At 43.8% G+C, this 12,564-nt stretch overlaps 1 long non-coding RNA gene across 1 annotated transcript; it reads right to left on the minus strand.

Annotated features, from left to right (window-relative positions):
- Positions 1–2,358: 2,358 nt before the first annotated feature.
- Positions 2,359–12,029, minus strand: LOC115074778. Its single transcript, XR_003852337.1, has 2 exons — positions 11,890–12,029; positions 2,359–3,896 (listed from the first exon to the last, which is right to left on the minus strand). It is a non-coding gene; the product is annotated as an uncharacterized LOC115074778 (long non-coding RNA).
- Positions 12,030–12,564: the final 535 nt, after the last annotated feature.

The following is a 12,564-nucleotide window of genomic DNA, read 5'->3' on the forward strand; positions in this document are numbered from 1 at the left end:
GTGGACTCCGGGGCATTCCATTCCAGGACAATCAGCTGTTGTGCTGCTTGTAACAGGGAAATGGCGAGAAGTCTGTCGAAGACCCTCCACGTACCTGGGCCCGGGATAGTGAGCTCCGTCAGGCATTGGTTGACCAGGTCCGGGAGCTCGTCCTTTGTGAAGAAGTGTCTCATGGTTCGGTGAGGCTCTGTCCCCAGGGGGAGCTTCCCCCTCTTCTAGGGGTTTGGCTTCCTCCTCAGAGATGTCCGAGTCCCCATAAGTGGGGCTTCTGAGTAGTGGAAACCTGTGGCTAGGTCTTGAAGGGCCTGGGGAATGAGGGTCCTCCGGTGGAGCTGTGGCTGGTCAGCCTGAGGTTCAGTTTGCATTTTAACAAAGGTGTGAATCCCCTTGAAGAACTCCACCCATGAGATTGACGCTGGGTCAAAGCTGAGGGGCGCTGGTTCCTTGGGGGTCTCTGTCTGTGGGGAGGTCCCCCTGGCTAGGTCTGGGGTACCCCCTGAGAAGCTAGAACTCGGCCCTGGGTGAGACTGGCCCTGGACTTGATCTCCCAGGGCCTCCTTGCACAGGGCGTTGGCCTCCTCGCTTTGTGCGGCTCTGATGTGGCATGCTGGACAGAGGCCTGTTTCTGGAGGTGCCATGGCTTTCGGCGCATAAACTCTTATGCACACCGGTGTGCTTAAGATGAGCGTGTATGTTGTGCGCGCAGCTGTGCGCCCAGCCGTAGATATGCACCCGGCTCTCTGCGTGCAATTTATGGGCGCAAGGCTTGATGTGCGTGTAAGACTATGCGCACAAGTGCTTTGTGCGTCTAGGTCGGAGCTGTGCGCTCGGGCCAAACGGCGCGGCGAATAGGGCCAAGATGGCGACGGCGAGCATGCGGGCAATATGGCGACCCCTCAGAGAGTCTCCACGTGGGTAGACCCTTGGAAATAGCCGGGGCCTGGCCCTGCTAGGGCGGATCAACCCGGTGGCACTGGTTCCGGCCGGTGACCTGTGCTCTTCCTCGATCCTCGGAGACCAGATTCAAGCAGAAGATTTCTACCTTACCTTGTCTTCGGCGCTTCCCGGTTTCGTCCCGGGCGGTCTCCGGCTGCGGGGGGAGAGGGCAAATACCTTCACCGCCGCGCTCAAGGGTGCACCCGCTGCCTCTCAGCCGCGCCCGAGGATCGGGGGATAGGTCCTCGCTGCGATTCGGCCGCCGGACCGAGGCTTACCTCCAAGGGACCACGGAAATCACCTCGGGAATCTCAACTGGGGGAGGGACCAGAGGGTATCACCGCAGAAGAGCGGGGCTCGTCTTCAGGTAGGTTTCTTCTTTAAAATTTGGATTTTATTCTTTGAATTTGGTTCTAACGCTGTGAGAGCGTGCAGATAGTCCCTAACTGCTATGGGGACGGAAAATACTCAAGAGCTGCACTTCCTGCAGGGGTATACATACTAGGGGCTGACATCAGATTGAAATCTGATCCGTCTCCAACTGCTAGCAGGAGTACACTATACCCATTGGTCCTGAGTCCATCTGCTACACGCTAGGAAAGTGATTAATGCTCTGTGGCATAGCTTTCTGTTGAAAATTAGGCAAGAATAGTTTACTGGCATTTAGGAAAAAAGTAAAAACTTGGGCTTTTCCTGTTAAATTTTAGTACTCTTAGGCCTGTGTTGGGGATTGTTAAATGGATGAGACTTCAGGTATCAGGACTGTGCATCATTCCATAAGAGCTGGGTTGCAGCCTTATGTTTGTTAAACTGTTAGTGGACATTATATTATGTTTATGCACGCTTTTTCTTGCATAGCTCCCCTTTCTGTGGAATCTGCTCCCTTTTAACATCCGTAACATTATGAATTACTTGGATTTTAGGAAAGCGATGAAAACGTTTTTTGTGCAGGCTTTAACATAATTTTGTTTTCTTTGAGATTTTACTTTATTTATGCTTATGTTATATTCATTTTGAAATGTTCCTTGCTTAAGAGTTTACATTCAGCATTTTTTAGTAAATAATAAAAGCTGCTAAATAAAATGATTGCTTCATTTATGCTTTTAATTGGAAAAGTATACGTATATTTTGATTTGTATATTGTTGAGAGTGATCTTTGACCAGGATTGTGAATGCAGGTGTTAATTCTGCTGGTTTTCACTGAATTTATATCTACAATACACCTAACACTCCTGGGTCAATTAGGCCACATGTGCCAAATCAAACTTCCTCCAACAATGAAAACTGAACTAAATAATACATTCCAATAAAAATAAAAATAGATAAAGCCAATGGAAAGGCGCATAACCTTCAGAAAGCCTGAAATCAAGAACTTTAGTATAGTTTAGATATCCTTCCATAAAAAATAAAATACTGGAGTCCTCCATTTTAAAAACCGCTTTATTCTGTATATTTAGAAATGTGTAATTTTTTTTTTTTAATAACTGCAAAGGAAAAAAAGAATCAGTCACGTGTGTATAGCTAATAACTGATTAACAGAATGCAGTGGTATTTCATCTAAACAGAAATAGTGCCAATGTGCCATAATAAACTATTAGTAAAAAAATACATTTTAGGGCACATAGTACAGCATCTTATCACAAATTACAGTAGGGATACTTTTCAAGATTTTAATCAAACTAGAGAATTCTGAATAATGCAGCACTTAAAAAGATAACTTTTGTGCATTTTTAAAAAAAAAATGTACTTGTGTATTGTAGAAATGCTGCTTTATTGCTGATGTTATAAAGTTCAAGGCTCAAAAGGTATATGAGAATACAAAGATATCCTTAAGAAACTTTGTTTTTATACAAAAAAGTAAGCTTAAAAAAGTTAATTTACAAACCAAGAACAAAAGTGGTATGCACGCATTATATACAGGCATTCTTGTAACATCTATAAATTTTCAATGCATAGCAGGAAACATACCATCATTTTCCTCTGGTTCTCTTCTGGTTAGTAAAATACAAACATTTTAATTTTCCTAAGTCAGTGAGTTTTTTCAGTCTGCCTCATGATTTATCATCTAGATTAACACAAAGCTGTAAAAATGTAGTAGCATAGAGAACTCTGAGTACTAAGACTATTAAAACATGAGGGTAAGGCATCCCTGCTGGTTAATATGTCTGTAGTAATGTGGTTAATTTACAAATCCAGAGGCAACTGAACCGTAGACTTATCAGATGCTTGCTTTCCTTACCATAGTGGCTTGTAATAGATGGAAACAAATGAACATTACATTTTCATGTAAAGGGAAATATGTGCTCATAGCAACCTCTTCATAAAAGGAAGGTTTTTTTTTTTGTTTTTCTTTTTTTTAGTAGTTCCAATCTTTCTATGTCCAAAAAAGTCACTCATCATTGCTTTGACATATACACCATAAAGAACTATTTAAAAAAATCCATGTAATTTATATTTTTTAAATAAAAATTATAATCATGTATACTTTTTACTCACAAAAGCTCCACAAAATATCTGCTGCTATATGGGCTATGGACCATTTTTGTTCATCTTAACTTTTTAGATTTCCCTGTTTTGTATGTGTTGCTGGTCCCTTACAGACATAAAAAGAAATGAATTGCCATTATTAGAAAAGCAAACAAAAACATCCATCTAGTCCCACCCCACTCTCCCAGTTTGTGGCATACTGTGTATTCTGACCATGGTTCAAGAGTCTACTTGCTAGCAATGGTAAGTTCAAGCAAAATGCTTAATTATGAGTCCCATTATAACTTAAAGAACACGTAATACTTGATAAATGCTTCTGTTTAACAGGTAAAGTCCAACCCAGTTTCACATTATTGACTCAGTCTGTAAATCTGAGGATTAAAAGTGGTCGATCAAGACTGAGACGCAATTTGCTCCAACCAGATAGTTCGGGTCCCCAGGTAGAGACTTGTTCTGCCAATGTTTGGGATCACCTGTGGGGAGAAGAACCACAGTACTATTTTTAAGTATCAAATATATCTTGACTAACATTTCAATAAAAAGAGCTCAGAATGTTGGATACATGTACTTCTGTTTCAAATATATAAAGCAAAAAAAAAAAAAAAAAATCGAAGACAAAACAATTTATTACTCTAGTATCCCATTTCTGATGGAATGCAGTAATGTGATGGATTGAATATGACAGGGATGGGTCATCTAATATAGCACTTTTCTACAATTGCTGAAAAATACATTTCCTTTCCACTTCCTAATTCTGGTCACTAAAACACCCTCCTTCCACAAATATAGCCTGTCCTGTCTGCCCCTCCTGCCAAAAAAAAAAATAAATAAATAAAATTCTGAGTTTAACAGCTTGCTGCAATTTCCAATAAAACTCCAATGGTTATTTAAAGATCTGAGAGGTCATTTGACTCATTAAACCAGTGTATTGGGTTAAATGCAGTACAATTTATTTCAGAAACAGAGCTTGATTTACCAACTCACAGGCTGGAAAGGAGCCCATAGTGATTAGCTCACCAGTTTAAGGTGGTCATCCTTCAGAGTCGGTGGAGAATATGCCAATGAGTATATAATGAGGCATGGCTTACATTACCATAGAAACATGATGACAGAAAGATCATATAGCCTACCTAGTCTGCTCATCTGTAACCAATATTACTCCTTTCAGTCTTATCTAAATATACATGAACTCAAGTATCCTTTTTAGGACATTCAGAGTCACTAGGGTGATGTTTGTGACCTACAGAAAAGGTCACATCAAACATATGTAAGAATGTTTGGGGTTTGATAGGTCAAACAGCAAAAAATGCTTGATCTCACTTCAACAAATCAATCTCATTTGCATAATCTCACCAATATTTATTTGACCTCTCTCCATAGGATACAATGGGGGAACTAAATATTGTAGACATAATATCACTTTTGCAGTGACAGAAAAACCACCAATGTTTTAAGTGACAAAGCATGAACTGCTGGCACTGCAGATCTGGATGCATCCAAATGTTTAACACTTTCCCCGATTTGAGTAATCTTTGTTCTTCACTTAACAATTCTAGTCAATTATTGCACTGCTTTCATGGACTCATATCAAAGGACAGCAATATTAGGGATAGTGGTCAATGGAGCATCACTTGTCACACAAAAGCGACCAAGCTGGCTGCAGCGGCTCTCAGAGAGTGACTGAGTCAGCCGCATGCAGCCATAAAGCCCCACCTATTTTGCTGACATCATACCGGCTGACCTATCCAGGCCAGCCAGCACCCCAGTAGCTCCCGAGCCTGCCCAATCATGGCCTACCTGCCTGGAGCCTACTTCGGCTCCTTCCTTTCCCTGTGCGTTCCCCCCCCCCAAAAAATGCTCACCTTGTCCAGGGTATGACCCCGCATCTAAGACAACACCCCCCCCCCCCCCTCATGGACCACCGAAACCTCGGGCCTGCTCTCCGAGCATTCCTGGGCCCATATTACATTGGCCGACCGGACATTCTAGTCAATTATTGCACTGCTTTCATGGACTCATATCAAAGGATAGCAAGATTAGGGATAGTGGTCAATGGAGCATCACTTGTCACACAAAAGGGCTTCATCTTTGCATCACCTAGCATGTAGAACTCAACATACACACCATCCCTTGAAGTCTTGTAATGCAGGAGGCTTTGCCTTCATAGATGTCACCTATTAAGACTACCTGAGCTTGCCTATCACAATCACCATCCACAATAGGGAAGAGACCAATAAGATAGGATACTCTGCTCACCTGCTAGTGTATCAGATCTGTACAAGTATATAGTAAATCAACCATTTTAATAAACATGTTATGGACAAATAAAATGCTGTTCTGTTTTCAGATGTGTTCAAGTGATGGCATTCATTCTTCCTGCCCCCCCCCCCCTTCCAAAAGGCATTAATCCACTGGGTGGTGAGAGATAATAGCCCAGGATATCTTCAGGATAAACTAAGTTAGTATAGACCAGGGTATGCCCTTTGATCTAACCATACAGTTTTATTTGAGCTTCTGTCTATCCAGGAAGTAAGGAAAGCTCAGGTGAGAGCACTTTCTCTGTGATGGCTTCTATGCTGTGGAATGCACTCCCAGTAGACGATGTTAGAAATGGATTAAGCAAATGTTGCTTACCTGTAACAGGTGTTCTCACAGGACAGCAGGATGTTAGTCCTCACATATGGGCGACATCACAGGATGGAGCCCAATCACGGAACACTTTTGTCAAAGTTTCCAGAACTTTGACAGGCCCCTACTGGGCATGCCCAGCATGGCACTAACCCTGCATCCAGCAGGGGTCCCCCTTCAGTCTTGTTAAAAAGCTACAGGTAGTGCCGAAAATAAAATAAGAAAACGTTACGAACCCGACACCACAGAGTGGCGGGCGGGTTTCGTGAGGACTAACATCCTGCTGTCCTGTGAGAACACCTGTTACAAGTAAGCAAAATTTGCTTTCTCACAGGACAAGCAGGATGGTAGTCCTCACATATGGGTGAGTACCGAGCTGAGGATGTCAGAGCATGCACCAAATGTACGCAGGCGTGCAAGGCACTAGGCCTGGGATGAAGTTTGGCTGAGGACATCCTGAACCCCACCGGGCAGGCGGAAGGGTGTTGGTACGTCACATTGTAAATAGGTTGCGCAAGACAGGCCGAAGATGGAATCTTGTCTTCTGGCTTTGTCTAAGCAATAATGGGCTGTAAAAGTATGGAGAGAACTCCAGGTGGCAGTCCTGCAAATGTCAGGAAGTGGCACAGATCGTAGGTGTGCTACTGAAGTCGCCATGGCCTCACAGAGTGGGCTTTAACACGGTCTTGAAGTGGAATGCCCGCTTGCTGATAGCAAAAGGATACTCAGTCCGCCAACCAGGAGGAGAGAGTCTGCTTACACACAGGCTGCCCCAATTTGATGGAATGGAAAGAGACAAAACAATTGAGTGCTTTTCCTGTGGGCAGCTGTACGGTCTAGGTAGAACGCTAGAGCCCGTTTGCAGTCAAGGGTATGCAGAGCCTGCTCTCCTGGATTGGAATGGGGCCTGGGAAAAAAGGTAGGTAGTATAATGGATTGATTGAGATGAAACTCAAACTACCTTAGGCAAGAATTTAGGGTGAGTGCGGAATACTGCCCGGTCCTGCAGAAGTTTAGTGTAAGGCGGATAGGTAACTAGAATTTGTAATTCACTAACTCTGCAAGTGGAAGTGATTGCCAAAAGGAAAATCACTTTTCATGTCAAAGGATTGAAGAGGCTCGAATGGTGGTTTCATGAGCCGACCCCAAACTAGGTTGAGGTCCCAAGGGGAAGCAAGCCCTTCAAGAAGCGTGTTACAAGGGGTTGTGTACTGATATGGGAACATCCCCTATACCTTTATGGAAGGCGGCTACCACACTGACATGCATCCTGATGGAGGAAGTTTTTAGACCTGACTCTGACAAGTGCCAGGGATAGTCCAGAAACTTCGTGATTGGACAGGTAAAGGGGTCAAGGGACTGAGAAGTGCACCATGACGTAAACCTGGTACATTTGTAAGAATAAGATTTTCCGTGAAGCAATCAGGACACGGGAAACTGGTTTAGAAAGGTTAACACAGAAACATAGAAATGACGGCAGAAGACCAAAACGGCCCATCCAGTCTGCCCAGCAAGTTTTGCACTTTTTTTTTCTCTCTCATACTTCTGTTACTCTTGGCTCTTAGTAACCTTTTGGTTCTATTTCCCTTCCTCCCCCACCATTAATGCAGAGAGCAGTGTTGGAGCTGCATCTAAGTGAAATATCTAGCTTAATTAATTAGGGGTAGTAACTGTCGCAATAAGCAAGCTACACCCATGCTTATTTGTTTACCCAGACTATGTAATTCAGTCCTTGTTGGTTGCTGTCTGTATATAGATCCAGTTTTCTTCATTACCCCTGCCATTGAAGCAGAGAGCTATGCTGAATATGCATTGAAAGTGAAATATCAGACTTTCTCCCCTGCCGCTTAAGTTAAGTGGTTGAAGGATTAACTTTTCAACATCCATGCCGTCAGGGACAAGGCTTGAAGGTTGGGGTGGCGGTAGGCACCCGTCGTTTTGAGGATTAGAAGCAGGTCCTTTCCCAAGGGAATGTGCCTGCGATTGGAGAGATCCTGAAGTATTGGAAACCACACTTGGCGCGGCCAGTGAGGTGCTATCAGGATCATAGTTCCCTTATCCCGACGTAACTTCATGAGAATCTTCGAGAGAAGTGGAGGGAATGCATGTAGGAGACCGGTTGCCCATGATAGGGCGAATGCGTCTCTTGGCTGATGGTGTTGGCTGCGAGTGAGAGAGTAGAAGTTGTCTACTTTGTGATTTTGAGGTGACGCAAAGAGGTCTATTTGAGGATAACCCCATTGTTGGAAATCGAGGTCGCTACTGAGGGGTTGAGAGACCACTTGTTCGGTTGAAAGGGGCGACTCAGCTTGTCTGCCAACACATTGTCCACTCTTGGCAAGTAGGTAGCCCTGAGGTACATCGAGTGGGAGAGGGCCTCCGCCCATATCTGTGCAGCTTCCTGACACAGAAGGTAGGAGCCCGTCCCTCCCTGTTTGTTGATGTACCACATGGCCACCTGGTTGTCCATCTGGATCAGGATGACCTGATTGGAGAGGCGATCCTGAAATACACTGAGAGCATATCTGATTGCTCGAAGCTCCAGGAAATTTATCTGGTGTTTGGCTTCCTCTGGAGACCAAGATCCTTGTGTCTGCAGATCGGTTACGTGGGCTCCCCAGCCGAGGTTGGAAGCATCGGTGATGAGAGTTATTTGAGGGTCTGGAGCCTGGAAGGGTAAGCCTTGGAGGAGATTGACCTGATTTCTCCACCAGGCAAGAGCCTGACAGAGTGAGTCGGTTACGTGGACAATGGTCGACAGGGGCTGAATGGATTGAGTCCACTGCGACCTTAGAGTCCACTGCATGACTCATGGCCAAGCAGGCCATTGGGGTGACCTGAACTGAGGATGCCATGTGTCCCAGGAGGATGAGAAAGTGGTGTGCAGTCGTGGAATGCTGAGACTGCAGCTGGTGTGCAAGAGACATGAGTGTGAGAGCTCGCTGTCGAGGCAGAAAAACCTTTGCCTGCAAGGTGTCCAAGTCTGCCCCAATAAACAATAAGGTTTGAGATGGGACTAAGTAGGATTTGTCGTAGTTGATGAGAAATCCTAGCGAAATTAGAGTGTGTAAGGTAAGATGTAGGGACGACAGAGCAGCTTGCTGAGTGGGAGCCCTGATTAACCAATTGTCTAGATAGGGGTAGACGTGAACACCTTGAGTCCTGAGGAAGGCTGCAACTACGACGAGGCATTTTGTGAAGACTCGTGGTGCAGACGCGAGGCCGAATGGAAGCATTCAATACTGATAGTGCCGGGGGCCTACTAGAAACCTTAGGTATTTGAGATGGGATGGAATGATCATATGATGAGTGTATGCATCCTGAAGGTCTAGAGAGCAGAGCCAGTCTCCTCTTTGCAGAAGAGGAAGAAGAGAGCCCAAGATTACCATTTTGAACTTCTCTCGCTGGAGGTACTTGAGGGCACGTAGATCCAGAATTGGACGAACACCCCCCGATTTTTTGGGGATTAGAAAGTACTAGGAATAGAACCCTAGGCCGTGCTGAGAGGAGGGCAATGGTTCTATTGCCTTGGACTGAAGGAGGAGGGAGACCTCCTGTTCCAGAAGGATGGAGTGATCGGATGTTCTCCATGTCGGTAGAGGTGGGGAGTCCGGTGGAATGGAGAGAAATTTCAGATAACCCTAAGCAATTATCGCCAGGACCCAGTGGTCTGAGGTGATAGAGTGCCAGCTGTTGCTGAAATGGCACAATCGACTTCCCACTGGTATGTGGGGCAATGGAAGCTGGCTGCTGCTCCCTATGCAGGAGTCAAAAACCGGAAGCAGGGCCCAGCTAAAGAGCTGTTTGCGGTTTTTGCTTTCGTGTCTGACGAGACTGGGCTTTTTGAAATGGTCTCATAGAACAGGTTCTAGTTGGTGGCGGGTAGGATTTCTTCGGCCGGAAAAATGACTTCTTAGAGTCCTTCTGGAAGGGCTGTTTTGAAGAGTATTCAGAAGGCATCAGAGAGAGCTTTCTTAGGGTCTCATGATGGTCCTTGAGTTCCGCCACTGTTCGTTGAATCTGCTCACCAAACAGATAGTCTCCTACACAGGGGAAGTTGGACAATCTGTCCTGAACTTCAGGGTGAAGGTTGGAAGACTTGAGCCAGACCCATCGTCTTGCCGAGATAGCAGCTGCAGATACCCTGGTTGCAGTATCAAAGATATCATAAGATGATTGTATCTCATGCTTGCCTGCCTCAAAACCCTTGTTGACTAGGGTTTGGAGTTGCTCTTGAAATTGCTGAGGCAGGGAGTTTGTTAAGTCTTGTATCTGCTTAAATAAGACCCTATTATATTGGGTCATATAGAGCTGATAAGAGGCAATTCTGGAGATGAGCATTGATCCCTGGAAGACACGGTACCAATGGCATCTAGACATTTCTGTTCCTTGCCTGGGAGAAAGGAAGTGTGAGGTTTTGCTCTCCTTGCTCTTTTCTGGGCAGATTCGACAACCACAGATTGGTGATCAAATTGAGGTTTGCAAAAAACTGGAGCTGACTTAACGAGATAGGTGGTGTCAGCTTTCCTGTGGACTGGAGCCACAGAGCCAGGATGTTCCCAGTTCTTTTTGAGGAGATCTAGAAGAACCTGGTGGATAGGGATGGAGGTTACTTCCTTGGGAGCATCCAGGAATTGTAAAAGCTCTATCATTTAATAGGGATGTGCATTCGTTTCAAACATTTCCCATTACATGTCAATTGATGTGCATTCATTTCATATGTTTCATATTACATGCTTGTATAGGAAATGTCCGTCTGTGCCACCGATCCACCCATTGGTGCCGACATGTCCATCGGCACCACCAAGCCATCCTTCGATGCCTGCACCAGTGCCTCCAGTTATTCCTTCGAGTCCTTCGGAGCCTTGACCAGGACCTTCAGGGATCCCACCGCCCCGTCCTCCTCTAGTCCCTAGAGGAGCAGGTGCTGATCCCTACGACACCTGGACTGATGATTCTTCACCAGACACCAATGATTTGCCTTCACCACCTTCACCTACTGAAAGTAGAAAGTGTTTTCCTCCAGAGGACCTTTCCTTTGTAAATTTTGTGAAGGAGATGTCTGAATTGGTACCCTTCCAATTGCAGACTGAACAAGATGACAGGTATCAAGCACCAGGACTCCTTCTGGAACCCTGCAGTCATGGGCCTTTAATTCTGCCACTGTGCATCACTGTGGAGGGACTGTGAACATTCCCTCCGCAGCATCCCCATCCCTTCCAGCCTTGGTTCCTGTCAAACTGACAAATTTGGTTTTGTGTGTTTTTTGTTTTTTTTTTTGCTTTGCTAGCAGTGAATGGGCCTATTTAAACAGTTGGCAATCTTTTCCTTATTTATCTAAAATGTAAACAGGTATAAAGCAACTAAAAAGGGATTTTTTTGTTTTAGTTCATATTTCATAATGCTTTCCATCTTCACCCAAAATGAATGTCTCCCTATCAATAAAGATACATTACTATAAGGGATCAATTTTAATATCTGATGAAATGATGGCTCAGGATGCTATATGTTTTTCTCTTTGTTAATCTAATATACTAATTGTATTTAAAAAAACATACATAAATGGTTTTTTCTACATTGTGCCTCCATAATTATTCAAATCCAAGGGGGAAAAAAATCAAAATCAATGTCATCATGCAGCTGTTTGTTAATCAATCTACTCTAAGTACCAAAACTGTACTAGCAATACATGCATGAAAAAAATCATTGAAAGCAAGATGGAGAAAATGACAAGAAATGCAGCAATGATTCAGAGATATTGCACAATTAATGTAATTTCAATTCAAATCATATGATAGCACTAAAAGCACCAAAAAGGACAGATGAAGGACAGCATACCCGACGAGGAGTCGGATGATTTTAGAGCAAAAGACCAACCATCAGGAGTCATAGACGCACAGTGTGGTAAGCGCAGCTCCACCGGCTTCAGAAATTTTAATCCGTGGGGTCCACACATTACCAAGGGGCTCAGCAGGGTTTCACCTGCAAGGAGAAAGAAAAACTTCAGCAATAAATTCTATTCTCACTGATTTTTTCAGATCTGTCAAATTCATACATACATAAACACTAAATGAAACTATTCAATTAAAAAAATCCACAGAATTATAAAAATATTTTCCAATTCCAGTTATTGATTCTTTCGAAATATAATGGAATTCTTTCCCTATTGTACATTATCATCCAATGTTCTGCATAGTGTAAGAGCTCAAAGCTTAGCTGGTCAATGCTTTTTAAAAGACATTTTCTAAAATCTGTGTGGATTCACTTCAGAGAAGACAAGTATTTAATAGAACTCACAATTATGAAGATTAACAAGTTTAAAGAATGCCTATAAAAATCTGAAAAGTCTCAATATAAACAAAGAAAAAATCCCACTTAGTAAAAAAAAAAATATATAATTTTTTTTGGAGGAAGGAATGGTGTAACCAATTAACCCTACAAAGCTAAGAGAATAATGGACAATTCAAACGCAAACTAAACATCGTCAGGCTGAAAATTATGAGAATAAAAGTT

Source organism: Rhinatrema bivittatum, chromosome 13 (genome assembly GCF_901001135.1).
Source record: "Rhinatrema bivittatum chromosome 13, aRhiBiv1.1, whole genome shotgun sequence".
Lineage (NCBI taxonomy): Eukaryota > Metazoa > Chordata > Amphibia > Gymnophiona > Rhinatrematidae > Rhinatrema > Rhinatrema bivittatum.